Source organism: Cibotium barometz, chromosome 50 (genome assembly GCF_041138505.1).
Source record: "Cibotium barometz isolate CiBa-2024 chromosome 50, ASM4113850v1, whole genome shotgun sequence".
Lineage (NCBI taxonomy): Eukaryota > Viridiplantae > Streptophyta > Polypodiopsida > Cyatheales > Cibotiaceae > Cibotium > Cibotium barometz.
Genome location: NC_141095.1, coordinates 40,688,549 through 40,706,162, shown reverse-complemented (window position 1 = coordinate 40,706,162; position 17,614 = coordinate 40,688,549). Strand labels below are relative to the sequence as shown.

The window sequence follows — 17,614 nt, the reverse complement described above, 5'->3', positions numbered from 1 at the left end:
CAATCGTCCCCACTGTATGGTCCACACGTACCGCCATGTGGACATCCATGCTACCTCTGACCAAAAGAGTACATGCGTACCACTCCTTTGCCTGTGCACCGCCCACCATACCTTTCCCCAGGCCCATGTAGACCACTGATCGGCACACTTTGACAGTACACTGTCCTTTCAACCGTACCTTGCTCAGCGCCCACACCCGTATCCCTCAGCTATATAAACCCTCGGGGTACTCCATGGTGGGCAGCACACATTTCTACATAGAGAATACCCTGTATAAGGTTGTACCGCCAATCCGTACTGCCCGTCTCTGCGCCTGCCTGCACACTGTACTTGCTGCAGTACCTGTAGCCGTCCCTTGCAGCCTTCCTCTCAGCACCCCCTAATTTGCCAACTCTCAAATAGGCCCACCCTTGTGAAGAGAGAGTGTCCTTACCTCTCTCTCTCTCTCTCTCTCTCTCTCTCTCTCCCTCCCCCTCGTGTGAAGAGACTTACAGAGCAGGCCTTATCCCCCCAGCAAAATGTTTTTGCCTTTTCCTTACGGACATCTTACAAATCCCTCCCTTGTGAAGAGAGAGTGTCCAGCTAGCCCACCCTTGTGAAGAGAGAGTGTCCTTACCTCTCCCCCCCTGCCGTGTGAAGAGACTTACAGCAGCAGGCCTTACCCCCCAGCAAAATGTTTTTGCCTTTTCCTTACGGACATCTCACAAATCCCTCCCCCTTTGCGTGGACTTTAGCAAGAGGTTTTCTACCTTAGAGAAGGTTCACACGCTGCAATTTTTGGCCCATAGAGTGTCAGCAAACGATCTCGGAATCGAGATCCGATTGAAGCATTACGATCACAACATTGAGCACTACAAGGCAACATTCAAGATGGCCCCATCTTGAAAATGCCAGAATATCACCTCAGAAGGAGCACGCAACAAGAGATTTTCTACCTATTCGCACGCTGCAGTTTTTGGCCCATAGAGTCAGCAAATGATCTCGGAATTGAGATCTGACTGAAGCATTATGATCGCAGCATTGCGCACTACAAGGCAACATTCAAGATGGCCCCATCCCAAAAACACCAAAATATCACCTCGGGAGGAGCACACAATAATGAGATTGGAGAAGATGCTCCTAATGCGGCTTCAACCCTCCCATTACAAGCTCCACAAGGGAGCGGTGGCCAGGTTAGCTTGGTTATCTTTTAAAAAGAGTTTTTCTTTGCTGTATTCAATGGTTTGTATTGAAATTGTTATCTTTAAGAGAAAGAGTACAGGTTTTTCCTGGCTTCAACGCTAACTCCGTTCCATGCTTGTGTAGCCGGGCGGCATTGTTAGCAAAGCCCGAGATCGGCCCATGGTATCCCTCATACCATTGGGAGAATAAGGTTTGCCAATCAAGGCGAGAGATTGTGATGCTGTCTAGTTCTGAGGGCCCAGGCTAGTGCGGTGAATAAGCCCACCCTAGTGCGTAGACATCCCTCTAAGGGGGGCAGGAGGATCGAGCGACGGAGCCTGAGAGGCCGACAGGCCGGCTTGAGTCCTCAGCCAATGGGCCGACAATGAGGTGTATAGTCTCGTAGGGTTTTGCCCAGCATGTAGAGGCTGGAAGGCCGAATTCTAGATCATCGTTCCCACAATTCCATTTTGTTGAGGCGTATGTGCAGTGTAGTGAGTTGGCGCTTGATGCCATGCTCCTTGAACTATGCATCCTCTAGCAAAAATAATGAGGATAATGAGAGCTTGTTTGTTATGCAACATGTGGTTAATGCTGTGTATGGAAATGATGTAGCAGCATGTAAGGATGATGTATAATATGTTGATTCAGGTGCTTTGAACCACATGACAAGTCATGGTGAGTGGTTCAAGGAAATGAAGAGTCTTGAAAGGCCAGGTTTTGTTGAAACAGGGGATGATACTGCTCATCCGATTGCCCATATTGGGGATGTGCCATTGTCTATGTAGGATGGTAAGGTGGCTTGTATGGAATTGATTCATGTATAAACTTTTTTTATATAAATCTTATCTTTGGCATTATTGTATTGTGGAAAAAGGTTGTTTTAATGAACCTTGTGAAAAGGGCCTTTATTAAGGAACATGTTTATTTATGTCAAACAATGTGGTGGGATTAGTTAGAAAACAAATTGACGCGTGAGTAGGGTGGGAAACGGGAGGATGGAATGCCCCGACGGCACCATCCTACAGACGGGTGGACCCGATTAGTCGAGTAGCTTTCCAACAGATTAAGTAAAAGCCCTACACTAGATAAATAGGTTCTTGGGCAACTCTATTCTAAGAGACTAGGCCAGGGCTGTGCTTTGCATGGATGAGGAAAAAAGTGTTCTCTCTAGGAATCAAGATTAGTAGTTGCCCAAATTATGATCGATTACTCTATGGGTAATTTGACTTCTTTTAGAAGACCACGCTCCCCCTTTTGCGAGATAGGACTAGGACTTACCTACAAATCGTATCCTTGAATCTTTACATAGTCAAGGTGTCGACGAGTAGGAAATTTTCTCCAAGCTAAGACTTAGTAGACTATCTTAAGTGTTTCCCCTATTTTGGAAGGAGGGGAACCTTACAAATCAATATCCATATTAATAAGCATATGAGCTTAGTATATATGGGCCAAAGGCCATGAGACATGAATAATTGGTGTGGACATAAGGCTAAGGGTCAAGACCACAAGGGTGGACATTGATAATGAAGTGTGAAATAGATCACTAGTATATAAGATGACTATGAGCTTAATCATGTAACTAATAACTTCTACTAATGGAACATTAATCGTCTTCTTGCTTCAAGAAACATTAATCATCTTCTTCTACTAATGGAACATTAATCGTCTTCTTGCTTCAAGAAAGCTTCCATGGTGGTACTCCCTCAAGAGTGTAAACATGTGGTACTCCATGTAATGAGTGCATTCCTCCTCTCTTTCATTGGTATTAGATCTTGATCTTTGATCCATTAATTCTTAAAAATTTAAGAAATTCAAAATTTTCTTAATTTTTCCCAAAACCATAGTCTTATTCCTATTCACCAAGCTTCCATATCTTGAGATCTTACCTTATGGACAATTAGGGGATAGGGTTAGTTTGGAGTATATCTATACCTTTTTCTTGAGAAAAGCCTAGGTAGTCACATTTTTGCCCTATTTTCTCACATTTTCGCTTTAAAAAATGACACCTCCTGCATCTAGTCTCTTGCAAGCTTGGAAAGGCTTTGGTTGAGTTCTTTTGAGAAATATCAGACCTCATGAAGGTAAACAACGGATTACTACAAAACTAGAGGGGAAATGTGCTAGAAGGCTAAGGATGTGCAAAAACAAGTGCAAGAAATAGATGTGCAAGTGAAAAAAAGGTTGGAAATTTGGATTAATACAAAAAGAGAGGGGGATATATTGGGAACCCAAAATGAATGAAGCATGGTGATTCATGCATGAAGCACATGGATGCATGCAAGGGTTTGACTGGTGATGCAAAATGATGGGAAAATTTAGCAAGAGTTCATTTAAGTTTTGATTGTTCATTGTGTATTAATATGTCAATAAATTGGACATATGAATGACTTTGTTGATGGACAACATGAAGGTGGTGTGAATGAAGTGAGACATGAATGATGCTTATGAAAGTATGTTCATAATGTGGACATGTGAGGCATAAATGAAAAAGTAACATCAAGAAAAGCTTGTTCATGGCATAATGATGGGCTGATCATGGGCATGAGGAAATCAAGTTCACATCATAAACTTATGTTCATGGATGTGAACATTAGTATTGTGAAGTGAAGATATCTTCAAGGACATTAAGAAAAAGTTAAAGGTCAATTTTGGACTTAAGGACTTCAACTCAATTTTCTCTATCACCTCTTCTTAATAAGGTAAAGGGTGTAATGAGTAAGGGATTAATTCCTCCTATTGAACCAAGTTGATACTTTAATGGTGAGGATAGCTACTTCCTTGGGTTAACTTATAAAACTTTGGTCTTCCAGCTTAAGAGTTGTCTTTGTGAGATAAAGTTGAGCCGCTTTGCTCGTCAGAGGGAGTTCCTTATTAACCTTCACCTTATGTTTTCAAAATTGTCTTATGTAGTTCTTGTGCAATCCCCTTGATTGACCCATTTGGTACATAAGTTGACGTGGTGGTGGGTGTAGAGTTCAATATGGTTATGTATTATGGTGTGATGAGTGTACTTCACATGTGAGTTTGTAATTCTTTTGAGCCCCATCTTCTTATTGGGTGCCTTGAGTTGTGCTAATAGGTTCTTGTGATTCTACTAGGGATTGATGAGATTCATTTGGCTTTTTAGCTTATTGGAGTTGGGGAACCACACCCACTAAGCCTTCTTGGGTTATGATTCTTTGTCTGAGATTAGCTCAAGCTACTGATGAGTGGGATTTTTAGGCTTCGGTGCCCATACCCAAGGGTTTCATTCATAATAGTTTTATGCTTCTAAAAGTCTCTATCCTATCAATATTTAGCCCAAGCTAGTGAATTAGGTTGTGGATGTAGAGGCCCGAGGCTAACTTTATGGGGATGTCTTCTTTTCTCTTTAGTTTTGAGGCTATTGTTAAGGATTTTGAATTAACCTGGGGTTATATTCTCCTCAAAATGATAAAACCTCTTCTTTTTATAGTGATGATACAAGGTTACTATTGTTGTGGATGTGGGTTCCAGATTCTTCTTCTTCAGTATCAAGGTTTTGAATTGGGTTCTTTTTTTTGTAATGATGCTACAAGGTTACTACTATTATGGATGTGGGTATTCAGCTTCTTCAGTATCAAGGTTTTGAATTGGGTTATTGGCTGGAGGAGGTTACTCACTTGATGAGGCTAGGAGTTTGTTTAGGTTGAGAGATTACCTAAGATGTGGAGGCCAATGTTGATGATGAGTCTTGCATTGTTGAGAGATTTGACTCATCTTATTCATCGAAGGTACCATGTTTTGTGATGATTGGAAGTTGTAAGGTCGCATTTTATTTTTGCTAGGTGATGTGGCACTCTGTGGCTTGTAATCCATGCTCTTTCAAGCAAGATATATTCTTGCATTATGTTTGTAGGGGATCTACAAGACAACAATCTAGCTTGCAATCCATGCTCTCTCAAGTAAGATATATTCTTGCATTGTGTTTGTAGGGGATCTACAAGACAATAATCTAACTTTAATCATAAATTTAGCATTTTAACATCCAACACTTAATATTTTACAACAATCTACCATGATAGCATGCACATTTATAGGCTATAGACATGTGCATTTGTACATGTATATGCCAATAAGATAAAGTTATCCTTTCTGCCACTTTTGCTTGATGTTGCACTCAATACATTAGAGTAGGATTCTCAACCCAAATACAATATAGGAAAGGTGTAGTATACACTCAAAGCCCGCCTTTCAGCATGTATCTCACATCTATGTTTGGCGCACATTTGTAAAGGCTCCCATTATGAGGAGAAGCCATCGGTGTATGTGTCTTTGGTGGAAACCCTAGCTTAGACGCTTGATGGAGTCATTTTATTATCACCATTGATGGTTAGGGGTTCAACGGTTAGCTGGGGTCCAACAGTATAGAGAATATTCTTGGAATATTATATAGGATACCTAATGAAATATTCCTATAATATTTAATTTAGGAGATAATCAGGGGTGTAAGAGTTAGCTGGGGCCCAACGATATAGAGAATATTTCATACCTAAGTTCATTAGAAGTGGGTGGTGGTGGGGATGGTTGGCCACGTTCTTGATATGCGGAGAGCGTCGATACCGCATAACCGTCTGTACGTCTAGCACACTATCTCCTATGTAACACTATAAATGGACATAGTCATCACACGCTAAGGTATCCAATGCTTGTGAGTATCCACACTCTTTACACTTAGTACTTCCTCCATTTGGAGTCTATCTAGATCGCCATCTAAGTCTACTTGAGAGCACATGGGTGGACAACACTATCAAATTGTATCTATCTTAGAGTTTTAAATTCTCTCCATTGTGTGTCTATTGCACTTTGTTTTGCTATCTATCTTTCTATTGTGCTATATTCTTATATGGTATCAGAGCTTAGGTGCTTTTAGCAAAAATAGTGCATAAAGTCTATTCTTTCTTTGCATAGAATACTAGAAGTGATGGCTTCTACCTCTGTTGCTACTGTTGCATCAGTCTTGCCCATTCGTCCACTAGCCTTCACAAAAGTGTACTGTTGCATCAGTCTTGCCCATTCGTCCACTAGCCTTCACAAAAGTGTATGGCTATGTATTATGGTGTGATGAGTGTACTTCACATGTGAGTTTGTAATTCTTTCAAGCCCCATCTTCTTATTGGGTGCCTTGAGTTGTGCTAATAGGTTCTTGTGATTCTACTGGGAATTGATGAGATTCATTTGGCTTTTTAGCTTGTAACCACACCCACTAAACCTTCTTGGGTTATGATTCTTTGTCTGAGATTAGCTCAAGCTACTGATGATGAGTGGGCTTTTTAGGCTTCACTGCCCCAAGGGCTTCATTCATAATAGTTTTATGCTTCTAAAAGTCTCTATGCTATCCATATTTAGCCCAAGCTAGTGAATTGGGTTGTGGATGTAGAGGCCCGAGGCTAGCTTTATGGGGATGTCTTCTTTTCTCTTTAGTTTTGAGGCTATTGTTAAGGATTTTAAATTAACTTGGGGTTATATATTCTCCTCAAAATGATAAAACCTCTTCTTTTTATAGTGATGATACAAGGTTACTATAGTTGTGGATGTGGGTTCCAGATTCTTCTTCTTTAGTATCAAGGTTTTGAATTGGGTTCTTTTTTTTGTAATGGTTACTACTATTATGGATGTGGGTATTCATCTTCTTCAGTATCAAGGTTTTGAATTGGGTTGTTGGCTGGAGGAGGTTACTCACTTGATAAGGCTAGGAGTTTGTTTAGGTTGAGAGATTACCTAAGATGTGGAGGCCAATGTTGATGATGAGTCTTGCATTGTTGAGAGATTTGACTCATCTTATTCATAAAAGGCACCATGTTTTATGATGATTAGAAGTTGTAAGGTCGCATTTTATTTTTGCTAGGTGATGTGGCACTCTGTGGCTTGTAATCCATGCTCTTTCAAGCAAGATATATTCTTGCATTATGTTTGTAGGGGATCTACAAGACAACAATCTAGCTTGTAATCCATGCTCTCTCAAGTAAGATATATTTTTGCATTGTGTTTGTAGGGGATCTACACAAGACAATAATCTAACTTTAATTATAAATTCAACATTTTAACATCCAACACTTAATATTTTACAACAATCTACCATGATAGCATGCACATTTATAGGCTACAGACATGTGCATTTGTACATGTATATATGCCTTCAAATAAGATAAAGTTATCCTTTCTTGCCACTTTTGCTTGATGTTGCACTCAATACATCAGAGTAGGATTCTCAACCCAAATAAAATATAGGAAAGGTGTAGTATACACTCAAAGACCGCCTTTCAGCATGTATCTCACATCTATGTTTGGCGCACATTTGTAAAGGCTCCCATTATGAGGAGAAGCCATTGGTGCATGAACCCTGGCTTAGATGCCCGATAGGGTCGTTATTGTAAAGGCTCCCCATTATGAGGAGAAGCCATCGGTGTATGTGTCTTTGGTGGGAATCCTAGCTTAGACGCTTGATGGGGTCGTTATTATCACCATTGATGGTTAGGGGTGCAAGAGTTAGCTGGGACCCCATAGTATAGAGAATATTCTTGGAATATTATATAGGATACCTAATGAAATATTCCTATAATATTTAATTAGGAGATAATCAGGGGTGTAAGAGTTAGATGGGGCCCAACGACATAGAGAATATTTCATACCTAAGTTCATTAGAAGTGGGTGGTGGTGGGGATGGTTGGCCGCGTTCTTGATATGCGGACAGTGTCGATACCGCATAACTGTCTGTACGTCTAGCACACTATCTCCTATGTAACACTATAAATGGACATAGTCATCACACGCTAAGGTATCCAATGCTTGTGAGTATCCACACTCTTTACACTTAGTACTTCCTCCATCCGGAGTCTATCTAGATCGCCATCTAAGTCTACTTGAGAGCACATGGGTGGACGACACTATCAAATTGTATCTATCTTAGAGTTTTAAATTCTCTCCATTGTGTGTCTATTGCACTTTGTTTTGCTATCTATCTTTCTATTGTGCTATATTCTTATATGGTATCAGAGCTTAGGTGCTTTTAGCAAAATAGTGCATAAAGTCTATTCTTTCTTTGCATAGAATACTAGAAGTGATGGCTTCTACCTCTGTTGCTACTGTTGCATTAGTCTTGCCCATTCGTCCACCAGCCTTCACAAAAGTCAAGCTTGATGGGACAAACTACACTCTCTGAAAATTCAAAATCAACGCCATTCTAGAAGATGTTGCTTGAGCAGGAGATGTGCGGATGAAAAATCTGCGAGATCAAATGGCTGCTCTGGGGATTACAAAGACGAGCGAGGAACTAGCTCGGAGGTACATCCGAATTCTACCACAAAATTATGATGGGTTGGTTACGGCATTAAACACTCAGGTTAGAGTTCCACGTCTATCATTTGAAGAATTTAGTGCTATGTTGCTTGAGAAGGAGATGTGGCTGAAGACCCGCCGCCATGGCGGGGTGATGCTGCATTTTTGGCCAATGCTAAAGGCAAAGGCACGACATCTTCTGAGATGACAAGAAGAAGAAGAAGTTTCAAGGGAGAAAGCATGTTGACGCTCATGCCGACCACTCTGAGATATATAAGAAATGAGGTATACGGCCAAGATAGTCAATAGAAAGTAAAAGGGCCTTCAACAATTTGAATCTCCAAGAAGATACAAGCCAATCACCTCAATAACATTACTGGAAGCACAATGTTCCATCGGAGACTTGTTCTGAAGATATCAGAGTCAAAGGCCACGCCCCCAGAGAAGAGGAACCCTCATAAACTTGTATGATGAAGTTTAAACAAGCAATACTTGAATGACTTGTTAGGTCTGCCCGCATATAAGCCTTTAGTAGTAGTTACTAGTGAGTGACCTAGCTTTGCCCGCAATGTACTACTTGAAATTTGAATGCCTTGTCCTGACTTGAATGCCTTGTTAGCTTGCCTTTTTTCAATTCAAAACCGCCATTCAACTTGTTTCGAAAGTCAACGAAGCTATAGGCTAGCTAGGCAAATGAATCAATCACTCTTTAAAGGAGTTGATAGATAGAAAGGAAACAGTGATAAACTTCTCCCTCCTCCAAAGGGTACGCGTAACCCCAAAAGCCGCCTTCCATGAAGCATCTGTAGTGTGTTTGTTTGATTCACAGAATAAAATGCTGTGTGCACACTAGGACTACGCGATTTATGTGTGTGTGAATACGGCATCCTACAAACGAGCGAGGTTGGTGTAACCAAAAAGCTAGGAGGACCATCACAACTATAAAATGCCGGGGTTCCCACAAATTTAATGTGAAAGGAAGCCGAAGCAACCGAGTCAGGATGGCCGAGCGGTCTAAGGCGCCAGTTTCAGGTACTGGTCCGAAAGGGCGTGGGTTCAAATCCCACTCCTGACAATTTTAACGCATCCCTGCTCCCTGCCTTTTGAGGGGCATTATTATAAGCTGTCCTGAAAGCAGCGGAGGACGGAGAACATCAGTTAAATTTCTTTCGAATCTTAGAAGTTTAATGCCCGAATGGAGAGAGAGACCTACAATGGTGTGAACGCAAGAGCTTGGCCTACCACCATGGCTTCCAAAAAATAATATATTCGACTTGGTAAAGGGCTTCGTGTGTGGAAAGATACAACATGCACCATGAGCTCCCGTACAATTGAAGTGAGGCAATTATAGAGCACTTTGATATAAGGACTAAAATAAATTCTGGTTTTTCAAAAGTCTTGTGGAAGACCCACCTCCACGAAAATATAAATGTTGGCTCAGTTTCCAAAGATGTATAGCCTTGAATCATAGTATAAGTCCAATATCCTTCTTTATAAGTTGATAAACCATTTCACCACCTTGGAGCATCGGTTGAATATCTACCCCTATATAAGACTAGCATAAACCTCACCAATTTATAAGGGAACACCACAAGAATGATATAGAACACTTAAGGTCATCATCACCCATAGCTTTATAAATACATCTACTCTAAATGAAGACCCAAAATGAAGATCTATAAGTAATTTTTGGGTATGGTAGACTCCAAAGAGTCTATAAAAACTTGTGTGAATAAGGTTTAGATTTAATTTCCTTGGAATAATAAGGTTAGAGAAATCACCCATGAACCTTAGAAGTTGAAGTATAAAAATAAACATTGGAAACCTTAGATGAAATAAACCTTTGATTTAAAAAACCTCAAATGACTCCCAAAGCTCTAAGAAAAGGCACGATGAAGAGAGTAAAGAGCAATGTGAATAAAATTGTGAGGGTGAGGAAAACTAGAGCTTCTAATTTTTGCTTATAAGAGCTCTTATACAAGCTTCACATAGCTTTTTCCCTACAATAGTGTTTTTTGTGAGATTTCTCTACACTTGTAGCTCAAGCTCTGCACCTTGTGGATCAATGTATGGGTAGAATCTTTCCATTTTTTATTGCGAACCGCATAATTCTAAATCTAAGCTCTTGATTTAACTTGTTTAGTTTTTCTTCTTCGCCATGCCAAGCTTGAACTTGGTGCATTTTCCCCTCTTGTTGCCTTGATTTCTTTACTTATCATAGGTCGCCTTTGGTAGAGATCAAGGCTTAATGGACTTGCCTTTTGTTCTTTGCTTGTTATAAGTCTCCTTTTAGCAGAGGTTAAGGCTTAATATACTTGCTTGTATTTGAGTCCTTGCATGTCTAAAGAGGTTAAGGCTTAATAGACTTGCTTGTATTTGAGTCCTTGCATGTGTAAAGAGCCTAACGGGCTACTCTCTCTATCTCTTTCTCTTATGAATGGAATAAAGAGAATGTGGGGGAGAGGGCGAGCTTAATTTCCTTGTAAGCAAACACACAGATGCGAGAGAGGAAGACACAAAGAGATGGATGGATGAATTTTCTAAGGGAAAGTACTCTCGTACTAAAATATACAAGGTCTCGGTCCACAGCGTGAACCCGACTATATGAGCTGGTGCTATAACTATGCCATGCTCTAGTAATCTCGATGTGGTTCGTCATACAACCTATCATCCCACTGGCAACATATTAACCATAAATCTCACCAACCGTGCCAATGGCATAAGTGCAAAAAGCTATTAAGCGGCTCATTAATATCTGCACAAGCATTGGTTGAGCTCGATATCTTAACACTCCCCCTCTAGCTCAACTCCACACAACTGCACTCCAAATAAGCTCCTAAACTTGTGGAGCTTCTCTTTACCTAATACCTTCGTGAAGATGTCAGCCACTTGATCCTCTATGCTCACATATACGAAATCAACGTGACTTACTAGAACCTTATCCCTCACAAAGTGATAATGCACCTCGATGTGTTTCATCCTAGCATGATAGATTGGGTTATTTGCTAATTGTATGTTGCTCATGTTGTCACAATAAATAATAACATCCTTATCCATGGGCTCACCCATATCACCAAGTAGCTTCGTTTCTCTTGGGCTCCCTACATACTATTGTAATCCTAAGCCTCTTGTATATGTGTAATTAAACTATCCAAAGTGTAAAGCAATGATTATACTAGGTAAAATGATATGCAGGTATTCAAATTGATGCAAAATACTCTCTTCTTTCCTTGGATAAAAACTCATGTATTTCAAATGATCTAGCGGGGCCTTTTTTACTTGAAAATGATGGTTGGGAACTCCACATGCTCCCTTAGTTAATTCATGGTTGATTATCGCCCACCATATCTTATGCACTAGAGTTAAACTATGTGACCATCCAATTTCCATGCAACTATCCCTTCCTCATGCAAGTAACCCTTACTCTTAGTGATGAACTAGCCCTTCTCATATATGATTTACTTTCACACTAAAGATCCAAGATGTCCTCATCTCCCAAGTTGGAGGATAGTTCTTCCTACTTTTCCCAAGTTGCATCTTCCACAGGATATATCTTCCATTTGATTAAGGATTCTCTTTCGAAGTGGTTTCTCTTTGACATTCAAGATAGCTTCGGGTTTGATTTCTATTTGACCTTGAGTTGAGAGAACACTTATTCATCATCTAAAAGATGTTCAAGTCTAGTTACATACTTCTTACGTAAGCTGACATGGAAAACATTGTGAACAAGTAAGTATGGGAGTAGCAAGAGTTTGTATGCTTGGTCCCCAACCTTCCTTGTGATTATGTATGGACCGCAATATCTTGGTGATAGTTTCTTGTACTTCCCCAAGAAATTTGAGCATCTCTTAGATCACACACGAATGAAGACCATATTCCTTTCTTTAGCTCTCATGGCTGAACTTATTTAGATCTACATACTACTTCAAATGATCTTGAGCTACCTTGATATCCTTCTTGTTGATATCCCGCATCTACTCGTCCATTTCATCTAACATCTATTTGGATATCTCTAATCTAATCATCATAAGGTGTATCCAATTTAGCAGAGTGAGGCAGGAAGTCTTGTCCATATAAGGCTTTAAATAGATTTATCCCAATACTTGATGGTAAGAGATGTTACGTAAGGCTTTATACAAACTCATCCCAATACTTCTATGTAAGGTGTTGTAAGTAAACTCAACCAGATATAAATAGTTTATCCATCCTCGACATTCACGTCCACAATAGGCTTGAAGGATGTCTTCTACATGGTAAGGTGTTGTAAGAAAGCTTAACTAGATGTAAATAGTTTATCCATCCTTGAGGTTCACATCCATAATGAGCTCAAAGGATGTCTTCTATCACCTGATTTACTCTTTATATTTGACTATCAATCTCGAGATGATATCTAAGCAGTACTAAGGTCAAGGGAAGCAATACAACTATCTCAAAGAGCACTATCCAAAATCTAGATATAAATTTTACATCTCTATCACTTACTATCCTTTTGTACAATCGAAGTAACATAAATACCTCTTTTAGAAAGACTTTGGCAACATCCACCTTGCTATAGGTCATCTTGACTAGTATTAGATGGGTTACTTTGGTTAATTTATCCACCACTACTAGGATAGAACCATACCCTAAGGTGACATAAGGTAATCACATGACAAAGTCCATGCTAATACATTCCCACTTTATTTGAGGGAACCTTTACCCTCTTAACTTTAATGCATTCCCACTTCATATGGGGGCTATTTAACATACGTAACTTCCTAGGCATCTTTACCCTCCCAGCTTTAATTCTTTGGCTAACTAAGCATTTGCGAACAGTTGGGGGAGTAAGGAGGGGGAGGAGGGTATTTAATCAAAAGCTAGTGAAGTAAGCTAGTTAATAAGTTATGTGTGTGTGTGTGTGTGTGTGTGTGTGTGTGTGTGTGTGTGTGTGTGTGTGTATAGATAGGGGTGTGTATATGTAGGGTGTGTATGTAGATAGGGATGTACATATATAGGTATATGTGTTTTATGTGTGTATGTGCAAGTGTGTGTGTTTTGTGTGCATGTCGATAGATAATGTGCACTTGTGGTTATTTTGGTTTTTTATTTTTTATGCCACGTGCTTAGTAGTAAGGTGTTAAATATGCACTATTTACTTAGTACTAAGGTATCAACTTTTTATGAACCATAAGAAATTCTTTAAGCAAGAACTCCATCACTTTATTTATAAAATGCATATCGTGACTCCTCACTAGTAGGAAAACAAAACAAGTAATCACATTTTTATACATGAACTTGGTGATAGATCTCGAGCTCAGGTCTTCTTTTTGTGTAGATTTGGCCTTAGTTTGCTTGGTGAAGTAGTCAATGGGAGGCTATGATAAATCGCGCGTGGGTTTGCCTAGCAATTGCGTTAATAGAACCCACAAAGTCTAAGTCCCCCCTTTTTTAAAATTTAAATAGTTGTTCTCCTTTGGGATTATAAGGGGTCAGTGGCATACGATCCTTCTCTTGGACCATGGTGAATCTTTGTCATTCATTATAATACTTGATAAATATTACTATGTCTCCAAAGAGTATAGGCCATCATAGTCTAGCCTCTAGAGAACCTTGCGAGTTATCGTGTTCTGAACAAAGTGTTCTCTGTCTTATGCTAGAATGGGCTTGCTCAACAATGGTGACAAAGTCATCTTCATATATGCATTTTCTCATGATGTCACCTTGACCCTTCTCTTATAAAGGACTCCCACTATCAATTGATGGGAAATCTTCATGATGGTAAGGTATTTGGCTCCCTTGATGGGATAGTCTATTCGCCAAGAAGTGGGTGACATCTTCACTCCATTCTAGTACGTGGCAAATGTGGAATAATCAAGTTTTAGGAAGATTATCTTTCATTTCTAGAGGGGGTTCTCTGTCTAGAATTCTAGAAATTTGATGATAGGAACATGCATTAATCTCTTTCTCAATGTGATGATAAAGTTAAATTCTAAAAGAATGATGAGAAACCTGGTGATGCACCTCATAAGTGCAAGGTTTATTCACCAAATAAAGCAAGGCTTGATGGGGTCAATAAAGGAAAAAAATTTGGTATCTAAGAGATAATGTATTTACTTCTTTACAGTGTACACCTCCGTGATAGTGGCACCAAATATGTTCAAGATAGTGGCACCTCCATGATAGTGGCACCAAATATGTTCAAAATAATAGCTTACCTTAGCCTTTGTCAAAATAAGTGTCATGTAGTCTTGCCACCATAGAGACATTAATGCAACCTTCCATGGTAGTAAATTATGGTTGTATTAATCTTTTTGAGGTTAATGCACACTCTAAGCTTTCTGTTCTTACTTGGAAAATGATCACTACCACCCTTAGGGATGAGGTGGATAAGACCCTCGAGATAAGAAAAGGAGGCATAGAGACTGTGTTCCACATGTCCTGTAATGCCATAGTGATCTCATACCCCATGTTATCCCAAAAACTCATGAAAATGTGGGAGAGACGCCATCATTTCCATGACATTTACCATGTGGTAAATAAAGCATGAATCACATGTCTAAGCTCATTTTCTAAAAAGGGCCAATAGATCTCATAGTTTAAATCTATCGGGCACCTCATAAAATGGTAGCTCTAGAGTTATATGTGTAAGCATATGTCAATCCATGATTTGGAAGAATCAAGAAGAAATAAGCAAGATTTGAAGTTGTTAGGCATGGTCTAAGGGGGTTTGTGTACACTTGCTACCAATAATAAAGAATGGTAGTAGCCACCATAATAAATAGATAAAAACTCCACACAAGTCAACCAATGTCTATAATTACAACTCATGAACATAATTCACACAAGTCAACAAATGTCCATAATTACCTTATGAGCATAATTCACACACCAAATCCCATTATTTTAATAAAGTTAAACTTATTAGGTTGTCCCTAAAAGAGAAGAGGAATCTACTCATTACATGGAGTACGATATACTTGCACTCTTAAGGGAGTACCACATACTTACACTCTTAAGGGAGTATCACCATGGAAGCTTGCTTAAAGCAAGAAGATGATTAATATTTGATTAATAACATGATTAAGCTCATAGTTGTCTTATATACTAGAGCTCCATTTCGCACTTTATTAGTAATGTCTACCCTTGTGGCCTTGATCCTTAGGTCTATGTGTCCACACTAATTATTCATGTCTTATGGCCTTTGGCCCATATATCCTAAGTTTATATGCTTAGGATATATACCTATGTTCACCCTTGTGGCCTTGACCCTTAGGCTTGTGTCCCTTTGGCCCATATATCCTAAGCTCATATGCTTTATTATTAACATGGATATTGATTCCACCATGTTACAAACCATCAATACCCATAAGTTTTCATCCTCTAAACCATACGAATAATTCTTTCACACATCATATGAGTGAGGTTAGCTCCATGGAACCCATGTCAATAATTCACCTTTGCATATTGAATAATCCATGGTCCAACTTGACCAACGTGAATGTATGAGGAAGCTTAATATTTTATTAGTAACATGATTAAGCTCATAGTTGTGTTATATACTAAAGCTCTATTTCATACTTTATTAATAATGTCTACCCTTGTGGCCTTGATGCTCAGGCCTATGTCCACACCAATTATTCATGTCTCATGGCCTTTAGCCCATATATCCTAAGCTCATATGCTTATTAATATGGATATTGATTCCACCATGTTACAAACCATCTCTACTCGTAAGGTTTCATCCTCCAAACTAGAGGAATAACACTTTCACACATCATATGAGTGAGGTTATCTCCATGGAACTCATGTCAATAATTCACCTTGCATATTGAGTAATCCATGGTCCAACTTGAATGTATGAGGAAGCTTGCTTGAAGCAAGAAGATGATGAATATTTGATTAGTAACATGATTAAGCTCATAGTTGTGTTATATACTAGAGCTCCATTTCACGCTTTATTATTGATGTCCACCCTTGTGGCCTTGACCCTTAAAGGCCTATGTCCACACCAATTATTCATGTCTCATGGACTTTGGCCCATATATCCTAAGCTCTTATGCTTATTAACATGGATATTAATTTCACCATGTTACAAACCATCCATACCCATAAGATTTCATCCTCCAAAACATATGAATAACTCTTTCACACGTCGTATGAGTGAGGTTATCTCCATGGAACTCATGTTAATAATTCACCTTTACATACTAAGTAATCCATGGTCCAACTTGAATGTATGAGGACAAACACCTCCATATGGTTGTAAAATGCATCCAATGCTCTAAAAATATCCAAAAAGGCTCTCCATGATAGTATATAACCTATATAAAGCTCTCAATCCATGCCCCTCCCTCCAATACCATCATGACGAGGGCTGCCCAAAATAGAAAATTCCAACAATTATACTCTCTATTTTCAAGCATCATGGCTTCCCCCAAATGCATCCAACAACCCTTAATACCTCTCATACATTGAGGAGGGTTGCCACCCACGAAGCTTCTTCATTACATAATACACACCATTTAACAAGGTATTCTACCATAGTTTGGCTGTAAAGTATCCTCTCTCTCATTCCTAATATCTTCTTAAAAACATATTCAATTAATCTCTCCTCATTCATTGGAGATAGCCCATCATGAACTTGCACTTTGGGCCCAATGTAAGCCTTTAAGTGAAAGACATGGAATATGTCATGAATATTAGTGGTTGGTGGAAGAAATAATTGACATGCTACTTCCTCCACTCTCCTCAAAAGCTTGTATGGACCATAGTATAGCGATAATCTAATTTGGTGTTAGTGTTCCCTTTGAGAGACCCATATCTTAACTTGAGAACCTTTAAGAATAACACCAAATCTCCTTCTTGTTGAAACTCCAAAGTTTTTCTTTGGGTGTGGATGACTCCACCGGTCCTCGCTAGAGAGCTCACGGACTATCGATACAAACACTAGGGTTGGGGAACAGGGAGCGTGGATCCTCTCAAGGAAGTATACCCGCCAAGGATAAGTCGACCTCATTGGCTAGACATGCAAGACCTATGCTCTACATTGTCTACCGTGCTTTCCGACCACCACCTAGCACCGTAGCATCCGTACAAGCCTCTCACTCACACCACACCCACCACTGACCACTCACTCACCTCGCTCACAGAGAGACAAAACACCAAAAGAGCGTAC

At 39.5% G+C, this 17,614-nt stretch overlaps 1 non-coding gene across 1 annotated transcript; it reads left to right on the top strand.

Moving 5' to 3' along the window:
- Window positions 1-9,455: 9,455 nt before the first annotated feature.
- TRNAL-CAG (transfer RNA leucine (anticodon CAG)) lies at window positions 9,456-9,535 on the top strand. Its single transcript has one exon. It is a non-coding gene; the product is annotated as a tRNA-Leu (tRNA).
- Window positions 9,536-17,614: the final 8,079 nt, after the last annotated feature.